This window comes from Triturus cristatus, chromosome 7 (assembly GCF_964204655.1).
Source record: "Triturus cristatus chromosome 7, aTriCri1.1, whole genome shotgun sequence".
Taxonomy (NCBI): domain Eukaryota; kingdom Metazoa; phylum Chordata; class Amphibia; order Caudata; family Salamandridae; genus Triturus; species Triturus cristatus.
Window position 1 is genome coordinate 577,899,333 of NC_140590.1, and position 18,290 is coordinate 577,917,622.

Here is an 18,290-nt window from a genome sequence, read left to right on the forward strand (position 1 = left end):
TCTTCATCAAAAGAAGTTAAGGTACAACGAAGAAGTTGCTCTATGGTTTGATTTGTGCGTTCAGTTAATCCTTCAGTTTGTGGATGATAACTTGAGGATAATCGCACTTCTATGTTCAATAATGTGCTCAACTCTTGCCAAACGTGGGAGAAAAACTGGGAATCCCAATCGGAAATGACCACTGAAGGAATTCCATGTAGTCGTATTACATTAGACATAAGAACTTGTGCTAATTCCATAGCAGTCGGTAATTTCTTTAATGGAATGAAATGAGCCATACGAGAAAATTGGTCAACAACCGTTAAAATGGTGGAAAAACCCTTCTTAGTCGGAGGAAGCTCAACCACAAAATCTAAGGAAATAGTATGCCAAGGCTGAGGTGGTACAGGTAACGGTCTTAAAAGACCACTTGGTGCTTGATGAGAAGATTTATTTTGACAGCAAACACTACAAGTTTCAACAAAAGTTTGTATATCTTTGAACATGGAAGGCCACCAAAATTTTCTCTTAATAAGCTCATACGTTTTAGTAGCCCCAGGATGAGCTGACAAAAGGGTTTCGTGATGTAGACACATCACAGAGTGTTGAATATCAGGGGAAGGTACCATAAGTTGATCATGTACAAACAGAAGTTTATCTCTTTCTTGTGCAAATGGATATTCTTTTTTCCATTCTTCCACATCTTTTGATTCTAACACCTTCTTTACATCTGTAATTATATCACATACTAATACACTAGCCTGGAAACATGTTGCAGGCAGTACTGGTTTTACAATAACATTGTGTTCAGAATCCTTTTCTCCAATTCGGGATAAAGCGTCAGCTTTCTGATTCTCTCTCCCTGGTCGATACGTGATTACAAAATTATGATCAATGAAAAACAAGGACCATCGTAATTGTCTGGCAGATAGCGCCTTTATAGATCTTAAAGCTTGTAAATTTCGATGGTCAGTGTATATGGTGACTGGATGACGTGCACCCAACAAGTGATGGCGCAATTCCTCCTTTTTTCCTTTTCTTCTCTAGAATGGGGTCCTCGGATGGTGCCTATCTGCATAGGTTCTACTGAATCTGCTTTAGTAGGGGCTTCTCTTAGAGCTACTGGTTTGTCTTTAAATAGGATTAACTTGTGATCAGATTTCCCTCTTTCCCCTCTTCTTTCGGACAATCTGTGATTTAATTTTACCACCAGATCTATGAATTTGTTAATATCCTCTGGGGGTTCAAGAATTTGCATCACCATATCTTTTAATTCTTCCTTCAAACCTCTATAAAAGAGGGAGACTCTTTTATCTTCTGGCCACCGTGCCTCAAGCACAAGCCGATTGAATACAGAAATATAGTGGAGTAAATCAGAAGAGCCCTGTCTTAAATTCAAGAGTTCGTTGTCTGCAGATTGAACAAAAACATGCTTTGCAAAAATCTTTTTCATAGCATGTTCAAAATGTCTGAAATTGTATAAAAGAGGGTCATCTCTTTCAACCAGAGGGACTGACCAAAGAGCAGCATCCCCCCCTAAATAAGATAGAACAAAGGCGACTTTTGAAGAGTCATCTGGAAATACAGTTGTCTTGGCTAAGAAATGTAAATGGCATTGGTTCATAAAAATTGAGAATTTATTACTGTCACCATAAAATCTCTCGGGTTGCGCAAGAGGTATGGGAACCAGGGTGACTACTTGAATCTGAGTTGGGGTACTTGTGGAAGAGGAGGCAGGGTCAGTAAACGTTTTTTGAAACGTTGCTGGCTTAAGAATAGGTTTTTGCTACATTGCGCTTTGTAAAACAGAGATTTCTCTACGTAAAGCAGCATTTTCTGGTTTTATATCATTTAGCATGGCTGCTATGTCTTGTAGTGAAACTTGTGGATTGAGGTCCATTGCGTCCAGGCGAAATATTTTTCGTGGGCTTTGCCTTCTGTCAGGACACTACGTCGTCTCTTACCTTTAGGTGTTTTCGGAGACGTAGTAAATTTCGCAGAGACGCAAGGGACCAACTTCCCTAATAACTAATTTACAACTTGTAATCTTTGTACATATTACAAGATAAAAGTTAGAAATCTGGGAGGAGGGCCGGATACTGGACGTGATGACGTGTTCAGTTGTCGACCTGCGAAAACAATTACAACAAATTCTAAAAATCTACTATGCGAGCCTTTTTACTGACTTGTCATTAATCTTTCTTAACGAAGTCCGGTAACCTCATGTAACTACAAAGCCTACCTGCGAACAACTCTTGTCTGGTCTACGTCCTAGTATTTTCTTGTTTCGCGTTGATGATGTAGTAGATAATAATCAGGCGGTTTTTGAGATGTTAGGTTTTCTCTTGCAATAGTGTCTTGACCGTGTCTTGCAGGAGCTAAAAGAAACAAGCACTAAATTAAATCTAATAAATAATGAATAGACCTGGAGTTCTTTTTTTAGCCTCTTTTTCTACTTACTCAATTGTTATCTGGCGTTGCAAGATTCAATGTTCCTTAAGTAACTTCTGCGCCTGTATGTACCCTTCGTTAATTCGCAAAGATAGTAATCACATATATTACAATAACTGCACGCTTCTTTCTCTCCAGTGGATTTCTGCACTAAACACAAATAACATGCTATGCTACAATTTACATTGGTAAACATATATTGTCCTTAGTTGTGATTGCCGGTTTCTTCTTAGCAGTAAATATCCTTTCTAATTAGAAAGTTCCAAAAATTGTTTTTAGTTTGTTCATTTAAATGGCCTTTCTTGAGTAGGGCGCCTTTAAATACTAAAATACACTTAACTCCTTCTTTATGTTTTCCATTGTAGGTCCTGTCGTCGTGGAAGAAGAAGACTTCAAAAGCGGAAGACCGGAGCTGCTGAAATCTGCCTTGGAAGTTGTCCAGGTAAGTGTTCGCAATCTTCCATGCAGAGGAATCTCAGACGTGATCCTTCTCGGGGAACAAATGGAAGGCAAAGCGCCTTCCAGAACGCTGGGTGCGGTTTAAATAGACAACCGCACCCAAGCGCTCGTACGCTCTGCCAATTCAGACGCTCGCACGCTCCGTTTCGTATTACGGGCGGTGCGAGCTCAATCAGGCTTCACGGGCGATGCGAGTATAATCTGGCTTCACAAACCTTTCTTTGAAACACCATGTATTCATTCTAAAGCGATCACGAAACAAAATATCTAATCACCCAAAAAATGTCAAAGGAAAACATACTCACAATAACAGTCTTTTCCTAATAACATTTGGCAAGTGCATATTTCACAAATAAGTTACACCATACATGAAACACTATGCTTTACATTGTAAGGAAGTGCTGGAGCACGGGAAAGGGGTGGTTTTTTTTATAATCAGAGAAGTACATGGAGTAATCTACGTATGAGTTGTGAGACCAGCCCTACAACCCCAGTTGTCTTTCTTGACATATACTTAACGTTGGCACAGTCCCTTCACTTGCTAAATCAAGGCGCACTTGAATGTCCATAACTATGCATATGAGACAATGAGCCAGGCTGCGCTCCAGCACTTGCCCTGCATCCCTTATTCCTTATGGGAATTTCGAACGCTCAGCTCCCTCTGGTGAAGTCCCCCCAGGCATACCGACTTGGAGAATCTGTCAGCTTAGATACAGGGCGCACTGTCTGTAGTATGGTGCCTAGCATTTGATGTGGGGGATGCCACACACCGCCTAGGTCATGGGAACCAGAAGGAGCACAAAACTTCCACCCAGGCGTACCTCTAAATGGGACTGAGCGATACCAAAGGGGGATGTTGGACGGAGCATTTGAGCAATTCAAACTCACCCCCAGTCAACTGATCTGGATTTAATCCATCATCCATCATTAGCTCACTCCACCACCCCAGTTCAGAAATGGCCATATGCAAATCCCTCTGACACTACGTTGGCTGTCAGCGTCCCCACCCAGTGTGGCTAATATAGCTGGCGGGGCAGTTGAGCCTAACTGCACAAAAACTCTTAATACCACTGGTGGGGGAGACCGGTGGAGTGCTGGGCCTACTGCCGACATCTCCCATGCTCCGTCAGGGTTTCCTAAGCACCAGTCCCAAACCCTCCTAGTCCACCCTAGTATTTATCAGGGCTGACCCCCCAACCTGGGCTACGGTGGCCCGGTAGCCACTGGAAATTATCTACTACGGCAGGTAGCATTGCTCAATTATTACTTGATGTCCTGTATGGGTCCCACCCAGCACCAAAGCAATGCTTGCTTCCTAGGTGAGGTGATGCAGCCTGCATATGCTTTGCTAAGAGCAGAGTGCCCCTGCTCTGTTACCCCCTGGCTGCTTGTCCGGCCTTCCTATCTGCCCAGGGATCCTAAGGCAATGCATCAATTCCGAACTGGTGTGACTGTGCAAAAAGTGTAATAAGCCTTCCTGCACAAGTCACTCAACCGACAATTTGGCCCTGACTAACCCTCAAGTCCTAGGCACTCAGGAAGCAATCCTCACTGCTGTAAGTGCCCCAAAGCATTTATTATAAAACATCTAACATTTAATGTGTAACAACTGGGTTTGCGCCCACCTTACTGAGCGAATTCCGCTTAATATGGTACTGTGTATCTTGGTGGACTATGCACAGGTAATTGACCTCTCCCACGTGCAGTTGCTGTGAGCATTTTTGGACTAGTCATCAAATTCAGACAACCCCCCCCCCCACTCCCCCAGGTGGAGTCTTGTCATTTTTCCTTCCTTGTTTTTGCAGATACGCATACATACGATTAGGTATTGTATATAAGTGCATCATTTAATGCATTTCTCACTCCTTTTTGTATATTATTAAGCACATGTTTTCTAATCGGGAGGGATCTTTCCAGTCCTGATGAAGATGCTTCGCATCGAAACATGTTGACCCACAATGAGTAACCACACATTAACGTAGGCAAACTCCGCAACCTTTTTTAGTAGTACCAGCCTCCCAGGACATATTAAAGTTTTTTCTGTCTTAAGGGGCCAGGTGCTTTTTAACAACACATACTTACAATCACATCAGACCCTCCCTTTGCATCACACAGAGCACTTTATCAACAGTGCTCCCACGTAGGTCGTAGCACGCCCCGTCCCGCAGCGGGGCGTGAAGACCCCTATGATGAAGCATGACACCATGGGCCATTCTTGGTGTGTGAGGGGTATTTAAACAACACTGTGTGTGCCCAACCACATTGGGACACGCGCCTACCACTACCCCATCGTACCCAGTCTTCTTTGTACCTCTCTTTCCAGAGGTGGATCCTTTTGTTTATCAATTAACTTTGAGTGGAGGACGTATCCACCTCAGCGCCTACACAGGCCCCCCTCTACACTCCCCAATCTTGTAATAATTAACCTCCAGTAAGCCCATCAAAGGGACCCAGCCTCCAGCTTTAGGTAGCCAGAGGCTGACCCTGAGAGCACAGTGCAAATCAGTTAAAGAAAGAAAGGCATCCATGGTGGAGGATGATTGGAGGAAGCTGAGGCCTCACTTTGAGGACACTCACTTCAGTACTCCATCTCAACACCAGCCTTTTACTTTGCAAAGACACACCAAAGGTTGAGATTCCCTATGGTGGAGACCCTATGATACCTTTAGGTTGAGGGATTGCTTAGTGGACCATGAGACAGGGGGTAACCATGCCAGTGCTGGTTCTTCCTTATATGGCCACTTAGGCAATATAGGCTTACCTGGTCAAGTACAGCCTTATCTCCTTTCGTTTGGGGGGGGTGTTGTGTAGGAAAGTGGATATCTGACTATGGTTACCCCCAACTTTTTGCCTAGTGTCTAGCTGGTTTTTCGACTTAGTTGGCCTGAGATCCTGCCATTCAGGGTCTCAGGCTGTCTGCTCTCTCTTTAAAATGGACTCCATGTACCCTAGGTACATACCCAATTGGCAAGGATCACCTTATTGGACCCTGTACAGTGTACCCTAGGTACCCAGGGCATAGGTGTACCCTAGGCCTCCCAGGGGCTGCAGCATGTATTATGCCACCCCTGGCCTGGCCTTCCAATCAGACACAACTGGCTGATAACTCAGCTGGGGCAAGGTTGTGTAATCACCCCTTGCTTAGATATAGTATACCTATATCTACCCTTAAAATAGACACATGTGTACCTATCAGCCACTCCTATGGCAGGCCTTAACAATCCTGGAGGTAGAGTGCTTGGTAACATGTGAGATGGTGCTCTAGCATGAGCTGAGCCTGTCTGCAGCTTTCGGAACCATGTCCTTATAGCTGTTCTATGATATAGCCTACCATATACTCTTAAAGTACCTTATAATCTTAAACGGTTATGGTAACTATGGTTTGGCTTTATAAAAACATGTCGTGTAAGGTGTCTAACACTTTGGAATAATACCCCATACCATTTCTGGTGATGAGGATATTATTCCCCCCTTCTAGAGGGAGAGACATGTTAAAATCCTACTTTGCTGTTTAACTCTGACCAAAGCCTCAGCATCACAAAATGGATGCTGCTGCCACAGACACGAGTCTGACCTCCTGCAGCTGGGAGCCCTCCCAGCCAGGGAGGCCTGGACAATAGGTTTCCTGCTTGGGGAGGTGCTAGCACCTCCCCAGACAGACTTTAGTGTATTGGGGCAGGGAGGGCTGAAAGGAATGAGACATGCCTGGGGCACACAAGGTGCTCCATGCATAGTCCAGTTCAAACCGGCGCTGGGGCACTCCAGCCCCAGCTCTGGCGCGAAAACTGGACAAAGGAAAGGGGGTGTAACCACTCCCCTTCCTGGTCCCACCCATAGGAGGGACCTTGCAGGTAGCCCAGCCCACTAGCCCAGTATATCAGTAGGTAGCTGAGCCCTGCTAAAGGAGATTAACCTGAATCTGCAACTTGTACAGAAACTCTGGACCTTCGACATTCGACCTCAGGAAGAAGACTGAAGAAATCTCCCTTGTGGCCAAGGAGTGACCACCCTGGGCAACCAGGCACCATCCAGCGACCACTGCTTGCTTTGCGACTGATCCTACAAGGGACGACTGCAGAGACTAACCAGCGCCGAAACTTCCAGACACCTCTGACCCAGATCCACATCTGCAGCGAAGCTGAGACCCGTGGAGGCGACGAGGGACGTGGGACCGGCGACTTGGGAAAAGTGGCTAGTACCTGACTAGCGCAACTTCCGAGGCTCCCTCGAGGCTGTGCTTGGGGAATTGAGAAGCCCCCATCCCGAGCACCATCTGCAAAGAAGACCAGCTCCCCACACTTCACGTGTTCTGCGTGGGGCCCTTCTGCACCTGAGTTGCTCGACGTGTTGTCCGGTTGCTGGCCCATTGGCTAGTGACCTCTGCGACGACGAACCTTTGTTTTCATCTTGCTGGTCCGGCTCCTCCAGACTGGCACCCGCTCCTCTGTGAAAGAGAAGCACCCCAGACCTTCCTGGTCTGCACCAGAAGCAAGTCCTCCATCCTGCGTGGGTTCCGCTTGCCAAGACTTGTTGGGTCCTGACTCGACTTCGATGCCGCCGACAGCAAGAGCCTTCGTGGGACAGCTCACCTCCTGGTCCTCGACGCCTCCTGGTACCCGTGGCTGCTGCGACAAGCTTCACCTCTTCACCTGCATCTTTACGACATCGCCTGGTTCCTTCCTGGTTCCTTCCCGGCTCCTGGCTGGTGACCTAGACTCTGTCCCTTCTGCTTACAGGTATCCTTCCCTCTTGATTCCATCCTTGGAATCCACCGGACACTCTTCACTGACTGCCTGTCAGCAACTTTCCTTCAGGCATCCATAGGAGTCAACGACGAAACCCGACGCAAGTTCCCACCTATGCACCCGCAGCCCGTGGGCTAGGTAACTTGAGTACTTCAGTGCTCACAAGGGTATTGAATATCCAAGGGTCTAGTTTCCGAGTCTCGACTTCCTAGCTATACCAGAAGTGTCCTAAAACTGTTAATTTCTAACAACTTCCATTTCTATCGACTTTTACGCATTACCCGTGAGTATTTCCATTCTGCACCTGAATCCCGTGGGCCTCCCACTTCCTTACCTTTGGTAGTATAGGTAGCCCCAGCGATTCCCTAGGCCTAGGCCTATCCTGTGTTCGTGACAGTGGTTCTTATACCACTTACTTAGTATATGGTTTGCGTGGCCCCTAGGGCCTAACTGTATTACTTACCTGTGTGACTTAATGTATGCTTAAATAAGACTGTGTTGTACTTACCTCGAATCTCATAAAGAGTGCTGAGGGTTTGACTAGAATAAATACATTCTATTTTTTTATATATCTGTTGTGGTGTCCTTTCATTTGGTATTCAAGGGATTACATATGGAATAACAGCTGGCTTCACATGCCATTCAGAGTTTAGCCTAAGACTGCTCTTGTCCATGCTACCACTAGGATAGCTGGTCTATAAGGTTGACTTTACAACCAATCACCATAAGGGTTGTTTGGACTGATACAAGGTGTACACTAGAATTAGTGACATCATATATCAGGCCAACTTCTCACACTCGTCAATTCCCACTCCTCCTCCTTCGAACCCTCCTTGGCCTGTATCTCCCTATGCAACAACTTGAACACATCTACATATTCATGTTTCCAAATCCTTGCCCTCGTCTTCTCTGACAAATGTGACCCTAAGGGCATAGCTAGTCCCATGTACGTCAGCTTTTTCCTATGCTTATCCCCTGCCTCCTCCTTCCCTTCTGGCTCCCCCGGCTTGTCCGTCTGCACGCCAGCCCCCACGAACCGTTTCCCCTGCCCCGCCAACTCTGCCCCCTTTATTGGTGCCCCCCCTCCCACACCGACCCCTCGCCGACACCTACCGACCTACAAGCCTTCTTCCGGCCCCTCTTCCCCCATCTTCCCATGCTTCCCACCAAGCACCCTCACCTGCAAGAGTCACTGGCACCTCCCGCTCCCGTCCACCGGACACTTGGGCTTTCTTCCTCTCCGTCTGGGTTCCACTGCTGCTGGCCAGCGGCGCCTGTAAAACACCAATCCTTCTGGTTGCCGTCTTTCCCGTCCCTTTGTGCACCTCACGCACCTTACACTCTTCCAATTCCTCACTTTCAGACTCATAGTCCAGCTCCTCCGCAAACTCATCCTCAAACTGCACCTCACTCACAACTCTCTTCGCACCCTTTCCTTTCATACCCGGCACAAATTCACACTCCGGCGTCGACTATGCCCGCTCCCGCGACGGAAGGCAAGCCGCCCCGGACCCCCCTGCTGCTTTGCCCCGGCGTTTGGAGGCCGTCTTGCGCCCCGCCAGCCCACACTGGCCTCTACCAGCATCCACTGCTGGCTTGAAACCCCCCCAGGACCGGCACAGCCCGAGGGGGCCCCAGCGCCACCAGGTCTCTGAGACGTCAAGTCAGTCCCTGCCTCCTCTACCCATACCCACCGACCTCGAGCCTTAGGCTGCCCCCCGCCCCTCCCGCGTCCCGACGCCCGATCTCCCCGCCGCGCCAGGGGGCAAACTCCCGAGGGGACCCCCCCCTCCCCGCCGCCTCCCTTTCAGCGCACATCTCCTGCCACCTACGCTCCATCTCCTCAATGATCTTGCGCTGCTCCTGAATGCGCTCCTCAATGGACAACCCCTCCCACCTGTCACCCCCCCCTGACTCAGCTCTACCCCTGGGGACTTGCCCCAAGCCCCTGGAGGGGCCAGGGGCCTCCCGCCTGCAACCAGACACCCCCCCTTGTGACACCGCCACCTTCACTGCGCCTTTGCCCAAGCCCCCCCCCGCTCAACCCCCTTTGCCCCCTCTGGAGAGGTCCATGGGCTGCTCCCTCCACGATCCCTCCTCCCCCCACTGACTCACTACCGGAAAGCTGTAGGGTAAACTCCTCCCTCGCCTGCTCCTCACACTCCCCCTCTTGCTCACTGTCCTCACTGGACTCTACTAGGCACCCCCCCTGCCCTGAGGTGCTTGCTCCCACCATCCCAGGTTGTGCCCCTTCTCCGCTTCCACCCAGGGCCTCCTCGCTGCTTTCCACTGCCTCCAGTCCCTTCCCCCCCACCCCCGACCCCCCCACTGGCTCATTTGAATGTCGCGCTAGCGCGGGGAGGCTCAGACGCCGGTCCCCGCACTTCGATGCCTCATTCTGCTTCTGACCCCTCCCCGCGCCATGGACGTAGCCTTCGCCGGTGGCGGCTCCTCCTGGCAAGCCGCCACCGCAGCCGCCACCTCCGCGGATGCGGATCTGGGCGTTCGGGTCATACCGACCCACGCCTGATCCAGCATGCCCAGCCAGAGGAGATCAGATCTCCCTGCCCGGCCGAATAATTGAAGCACAGCGCGCACCGCCGCCGCATCGGGCCTCGCCCCGCCTCCTACCTCCATCGCCGCACAACGCGTGCCACACGATCGCCTCGCTGATGCCGCTCCAGCCGACAGACTGGGCCGCCACTATTCTCCGGTATCCCACGCACAAAACTGCCCAAACAAAAAACTCCTAATCCACCCTGGGGCGCTGGGGACAGGAAGAGGAAGAACTTCCTCTCCCAGCCCCCTTTATCACCTAACCTAGCCCCACCCCTTATCCCACCTCTAATCCCCTGTCCTATTATCGCGCGAACACCCCAGGGGAAGACTGGTCTGTCGACCCTACTTCCCCTGGGGGCCGCATCGCCCACGGGAGTTGTGTAAATTAGCGCGTAACACGATGCATCCGAACACAAAAGAAATTACGCCGCGTGGCCGCGGGGTTACCCCCTCTGCGCTCGGCCGCACCAACCTTGCATTTCCGCCCTGCACACGCGGAGGCTTCTCCGAAGCGCAGCACAACGAAGACACGTGGATTTCTTAACAACCTGGGATATGAACTGTCAAAAAAAGTGTCTTCACAGGGCGTGTGTCCCTCATGTAGAACACAAACACAACTACTTTCGTTGGTGCAGCAGGTGCAGTGGCACCGCAGTCCAGAACCCTGATTATTGCTGTATTTAACAGTTTAAACAGCGTCGAGGGGGGGCTTTTTGTTCATTGCACTAGGACCCATGACACACTGCCTCGCCACTGAATACAAAAAATACCAAAAGTTCCCACCGCCAAAAACTCCAAACTGTCTCCACCTCTAAATGAGGAACTTGCCTGCCTCATTTTGGATACGAATGAATAACGCACCTTCCACTCTACCATCTTTTCTCGACGTCGTTTTGTTGGCATTTGTCTACACCACTCTTAGATGTGCCCACATTTTGTCTTTTAGCTCTATATCAACCTGCATAAACAAATACACCACTCTGCAAAATTACCCATTACCCCAGTAAGTAGAAACAATCGTGCGCGCCCGGTGGCAAAAGTGAAAGCGTTTCCCTTGCGGGAGCGAGCAGCACCAGGAGTGATAATTGCTAACACGTGGCGCCAACGCTCGCTCCCGCAAGGGAATTGCCAAAGGTGCACGCCTTGCCATTGAAATCAATGCAACGCGTTCACGTTTTTGCCTGCAAAGCTGTGTCGATTACAAAAGGTCTTTTTCCTATGCGGCGAGACCTAACCAGTGGCATGCAGATTATATGTCTGATACTTCTCATATACATGTGGTGATTCAGATACAGAAAAACGGATCATGCAGCGGAGAGAACATAACTTAAGGACAGGCTTCAGTTGATCAAGCGCTGTGTCCCAAGTGTCCATGCACCACATATAAGACCTGAGTCAACAAGTGTCCACACTGTGTTGATCGGATCACTATGGTCATAATCACAGGTGCCAGTACTTTAAGTGGAATGAAAAAGGTGGGGAGTCTCTTAAAGGGGCAATGCAAAAAAAGTGTAACTGGGATTCCTTTACCAAGAGTGCGGCCCAAATAATTAAGGGTGTGGCTTAAAACAAGAAAAATAAAATTCTGTGCTTTGCAAAACATACTACCTGGCCAGTATTTGGGTATCTTTCTGTGATTTTTATGTTATTGCATCTAGCCATATAACAAAAAGTAACAATGATTTTCTTGTGAATAACTAAAATTAAAAATGTTTCAATTCAGAAAACCTGCGACCTAATTAAACATTACAAAGATCTGTGGAAGCTGAGGTGGTCTTCAGGGTATCCCATTTATTTCTATTCCCCTTCACAATATGTTCTTCTGTCGCTCAGTTTGTTAGACACTTACTCACCTGCTCACCACATCTATCGGAAATCCTCCATCTGTATATATCACACATCATTATTTTCCACTGATGACAGTCTTGCCACTCTTTTCTTCTGCATGCACTTCTGTTCATCTCCTCACTTCACAATCTTACCACACACACACAACCCACCAACTCAACTTTAAGCACTGCATTTTATTTTCATTTGGCACTGCCAATATTTTGACAGCTGTGTAACTCATGCATGCACTTTCCCACACCGATACCAACACAGCTACAAATTAAACATATGTGACCAGGTCTCTGTGTGCTCTGCAGAGAGGCCAAAGATTGCATGTGCATGAAGTCAGGTGACGTTTTCTGTCACACTGACAGGAGCTGTGAGAAATTCACATTACCTTCCAACACATCTCCAGAGCTCTCATTTGTGACCCGTCATGAATACCAAGCCACATTCGAAACCTACCCAAACACCTATAGGGGACTCATTTCACATAAAAGAGTCCTATATTGGATGAAAAAACTACAGAAATGCACCATAAGGAAAAGAAAACAAATACTCTTAGGGATTGCAAGATAAAGTTAACATGAAAAGTAGACAAGGGGCCGAGCTTGCCGCCGATGGAGTAGGGCGCTCTGATCTGCGCTCCCAGTTGCAAGCCCCTATCCAGTATCATCCTGAACGTGTCGGAGAGTCCCAGGGGCCTCTGCTGTTGAAATTAGCCCCTGGGAATGGAGGACACTTCAGTGGGGAAAGTAGCGTGAGTGCTGGAGGTGCTGAAAACGTTCCCAGAGACAGAGAGGATCGTCCGAGAAGTGTAGCAAGATGGCACCCGCGACCGCTTAATAGAACCCCCCCTCAAGCCTTTTGGGATGCCATATCGACCCACAGAATCCTGATTGTAGGAGCAGGGAACCAGTTCTAGATGGCTGGCAGCTATCGGGAGCATTAATGGCTGAATCGCAGGTGGCTATGAGAGAAAACGGCGCCCCCTGTTTTCATTTAGCCTGCGAACGGTGAGCTCCTGCGGGAAGGAGGAGACCTAGAGAAGCCCGCTAAGGTTCCTCCAACCAAGGACTGAGCTGGTGAGTTCTTTTTTTTTTTTATTTCAATAGATTTTTTTTTTTTTACAACATATGACATTTAACATTTAACATATAACATGTACTCTGCATCGCTTGTTGTTACAGGACAGCCCACATTGGCTGGGTTAGTTGTAGTACAGTTCCGGTAGGGTGGCTGCCCCCCATCCACTGTCCTCGTATGGGAAAGAGAAAACAATGGGAGGGACAAAGATAAGGACTAAAACAGAGAGAGAGAAGAGATATAGCATGCAGGGAGAGTTAGTCTAATCGCTATTGTCTAATGAGGGTTGCTTTCCGGGTAATTAAACTATGTTTATTCAGGGCGGATCATATTGGTCTCGGCACTTGTCCAGGAATGCCCACATCTGCCTGCAGGTCTGTCTCCATGGTGAGTCACGTAGGGCCACTGTGTCCGCTCCTCTGAGATACGTCACCCAGTTGAGCCATCCCTTAAACATTGCCTTGGAGGTGTCTTTCCATTTATTGAGTACCATTTTGACTCCTGCTGTTAGAAGGAGATCCAGTAGGTCTCTGTCTTGTTGTGAGTCTGCATCTGTCTTAATAAAAGCAGTTACCAGGGTGGCAAACTCCGTTTTTAGAGTACAACCTAACATTTTGTTTAGGAAGGTGAAGATCTTCTCCCAGAATGATTTGACTTTGGGACAGTAATATATGAAATGGGCCAGGTCCCCCATTCCCTTATTTCAATTCCAGCACTGGTCATTGGTCTTCAGTCCCAGGGTCCCAGGGTCCAATAGATTTTGTGTCGTGTCCAGAACTTTGTCTGAGATAGTACTGGGGATATTTTGCTTTGTGTGGGGGAGGTCCATAGCATCTGGATCTCTTTTTCGCTGAGTGTGTCTCCAAGCTGGGACTCCCAGTAAATGCGTGTCTTTTCATTAAGTTTGGTTGAGCTGGGGCATAGTAGTCTATAGAGGTGTGATACTTGGTGGCCTATTCTATTAAGGTTGGTCATGTATTGCATGATTGAAGGCTTGACACTAGAGAGCTTTGCTTTGGTCAGTTATGTTTGTTTTTTAGTATACTGAAAGTGGTAGGATTCTCTCCCTCTTCGAGTTGAATAGGGTGGGAGATACCAGTTTTTTTCCATGAGTCCATAGAGAGCGGTTTGCCTCTGTATTTTATCTTTGCGTTTGCCCACAGAGATTCCCATCTTGAGTTTTTTATGCTGTGTTCCATCTTCTGGTCTACTTTCAGTAGGGCGTTCCTCGTATTTTTGAGTATTGGGTTTGCTGCTAGCATCTGTTTATTAGCTGTTAGTAGAGCTAAAGGTTCAAGGTTATTTACTATGGCTCTCTCTAGTCCCAGCCAGACCGGTGTGTATTCCTGGCTGGGCAGGATCCAGTAGCTCCCCTGTTTTGCCAAAAAGGCAGTTTGGAAGGTTTTAAAATCCGCCAGGTTTAAGCCCCCCAGTTTTTTCTCTAATCTTAGTTTTTTAAGGCTTATCCTAGCTTTTTTGTCTTGCCAGATGAAATTATTTAGCATCTTATCTATTTTGCGATGGAAATCATCTATGAGTATTAGAGGGAGATATTTGTCAGGTATTTGATCATTGGGGTGACCATCATCTTCACTGTCTCTATCCTCCCCCACCATGTTATGTATTTGGGCGACCAACCTTCCAACAGCATGTTTGTCTTGTCCAGCATTAATTTTAAATTTTGTTCAAGTGTGCTTTTGAGGTCATTCCCGAAGTGTATACTCAGGTATTTAATGAAACCAGTTTGCCAGGCAAGGCCCGAATCTCCCAGTATGTCTGTAGTGGTGTATATATTGAGTGGTTTACATTCTGATTTGTCTTTATTTAGCTTGTAACCGGAGGGGGATGAGTACTTATCTATGGATTCCATGAGGGCCGTGATAGAGAATTTAGAGCTTTCTGTGACAATGAGAATGTCATCCGCGTATGCGGCTAGTTTGATTGTGACCTCATTGATGGTGACCCCTTTCATCTCTTCATTGGCCTCGATGTCCCTAATCAGTGGTTCTAGGGCTAGTACAAACAGCGAAGGGGACAGGGGGCAACCTTGCCTTGTCCTTCGTTGAAGGGTGAAGGGCTCTGAGACAGCCCCATTGACTACGATACGAGCACTGGGTTTTTCGTATAGTGCCATAACTTTCCACGTGAAAGAGTTCCCCAGGTTGAAAGTCCGCATGCACTGCTCCAGGAAGTGCCATGATACCCTATCAAACGCTTTCTCTGAGTCTAGAGTGATGGTCACCGCTGGCTTGCCGGGCTTGGCGGCTCTTTCGAGTATATGGCACAGGAGTCTGGTGTTATCATGTGACATGTGTGTCTTGAGGAATCATACTTGTGTGTTACTTATCAGTTGTGGTAATACCTTATTAAGCCTTGTTGCCAGAATTTTTGCGTATATCTTGCAATCAACGTTAATCAGAGAGATAGGCCTGTAGTTTTGGGGCAGCTGCTTGTTTTTGCCTTCTTTAGGGATAACTATTATATTTGCTTCGGACATGGATGGGAGACCATCCCCGCCCCTTCGCAATGGTTAAATATATTTTTCATAGTAGGTTGTAGGTGAGTTAAGAAGGTCTTATAAAAGGTGGCTGTGTAGCCGTCTGGCCCGGGTGCTCTGTTATCTTTAAGAGACTTTACTGCTATATCAATTTCACTTGAGCTTATCTCCCGTCCCAAAGTGTGTGCTTCCACTGGTGTTATCTTCGGGAGGTTTAGTCCGTCTAGGTACTCGGTGCAACCACTTTCGTCCAGCGTTTGGTCTTTTTTATAGAGATCTTGATAAAACTCACTAAATGTTCGTAGGATTTCCTTATGTCTTGTGTGTGTGATGTTTTGAGAGTCTGTGATTGATGAGATGGTATGTTGTCTTTGTCTATGTTTTAGGTGAGAGGCCAGGAGCTTTCCCGCTTTGTTGGCCTCGCATAGGTTGATTGCTTTATATTTGTTTATCCACATTCCAGCTCTTTCGCTCAATATTCTGTTGAATTCGTATTTTTTCTTTGTGAGTTCTGTCAGTGCACAAGCGTCCTTTGAGTCTGAGATATGGGTTGCCTCTAATCTTTGGATATCCTTTTCCAGGTGTCCTAACGGTGCTTTCGCATTTCTGTTAATCTTGGCTTTAATGTCCATAATTGTGCCCCTAATTGTGGCCTTGAATGAGTCCCACATGGTCTTAGGATCTGTGTCTGCAGTGTCATTAAACCTAATATATTCTTTAATGGCCTCTTCTATTTTAACTCTGTTGGTCTGGTCTGACAAGACATCACTATTGAATCTCCATCTACGTGGGTGATCCTCATTATGTCGCCCGCACAGCAGTAGGCTAATGCAGGAGTGGTCTGAGACAGTTCTTGTCGCAATGTCTGTGTTTTCTATTAAGTGGGTGTGTGTTCCTGTGATTAGTATGTAATCTATTCTGCTGTATGAGTTGTGTGGGTTGGAATAAAAAGTGTAATCTCTTGTGTCCGGATGTTGTAGCCGCCATGGGTCTTTAAGATTAAACCTGGTACATAATTTCTTAAGTACGATGTGCGCACTTGGGGGTAGTGAATGACACTGTGATTGTCTGTCCAGAGTGTAATCTAACGCTATGTTGAAATCGCCTGCCATCACTGTTAGGTCATTTTGCGGGAGTGTCTCCAGCCTTTTAGAGAGACCCTCCCAAAAATCGGAATCATCAGAGTTTGGGCCATAGATGTTGACCACATGTATGTTTTCTTCCCCCCTTTTCAGATGCGTCACAAGTATTCTTCCTTCCTCATCGCATTGTTGTTCCTCTATACTTATTTTGGAGTTCTTGTTTATCAAGGTGATCACACCCCGCTTCTTTCCTGTGGTTGGAGAACAGGCCATCTGTCCAACCCATCTCACCCTAATCCGTTCTGCATCATCAAGAGATAGTCTGGTCTCCTGTAGGAGGAAGACATCTCCTTTTGTTTTAGCTAGGTAGTCTAGTATTTTTTTCCTTTTAACTGGGTGGTTGAGACCTTTAACATTTAGGGAGACTATCTTTAGGTTGGACGTTAGGGATTTCGGACTGTCTATTGCCATTTTATTATGCTGGATGTTGGCTGTTTACCCAAAGTCGTTTTTACATTCTGTTCGGTATTATTCCTTCCCCCTTTGGGACAGTGGATGTGTGCTAACTGTGTCTCCCTCTGTTGGGCCCTCTTCATTGCTCCCCCCCAGGACCTAATTACGTCAGAGCTGCTATATAGTTACTTTTTCCCATCCTAGCTTCTGCTTGTCTTATCTAGCACACTATAGCCCCTATTCATCAAGACGGGTGCACACTCATGGTTACTACGTTCACACTTATACATTCCTATAGAAATGTCCTTAAAAAGGATATCAGTGATTATAGTGTTCTAGTATATATCTTCTTTGTCTCATTGACTGTTTTGTTTGGGTAGCGCTCTGTTGTTGACGATATCATGATCCCTTCACTTCATGCGTTGGAACGTTTTTTAAGTTTCAAGTTTCAGGTTTCTTTCCTGAGACTGGGTCATTCGAGGTAGATATTTGTGATGTTAGGTCCTGTCTGAGGTAGTTCGTGTGTATTAAAGTAGAGGTAGATCCAGGTTCTGAACCTGCCTGCGTAGACAGTTTTGAGACTTTGTACATTCCTTCATTCCACTCTTAAATCTGGCGAGGCTCGCCTCTTGCTTGTGCTTGCTTGAGAGGTTTCCATCTCTTGCTGTGTGGGACCTTGTAGGTATCTGGTCAGCTCTTTGGGGTCTTCAAAGACATGCGTTCTGCCTTTGTTGGTGATTCTGTACTTTGTTGGGCCTATGAATGAGAAAATGATGTTCTCCTTCCTTAAATTGGCTCGCTGGGCCAGAAATCCTTTCCTTATGTCCACTGTGGGTTTGGAGTAGCCTTGGGTGAGGATTATTTTTTGGCCGTTCCACTGCATATTCTGGTTTTTCATGGCCACTGCGAAGATGGCTTCCATGTGTTGCAATCGGATAGGTTTGCATAGTATGGGGCGTGGGACCGCCCTATTTGAGGTTTAGAAGGCTGGTACTCTGTAGGCCTTGTCTAGCTCATGGGGGAGGTCAAACTTAATGTTAGTGATTTTGGGGATCATGTCTTGTAAAAAGGCAATGCACGACCCGTTTTTCTCCCCTACTCCCTCTGCGACCCCTGGGATTCTAATGTTCCCCCTCCTGTTGCGATCGT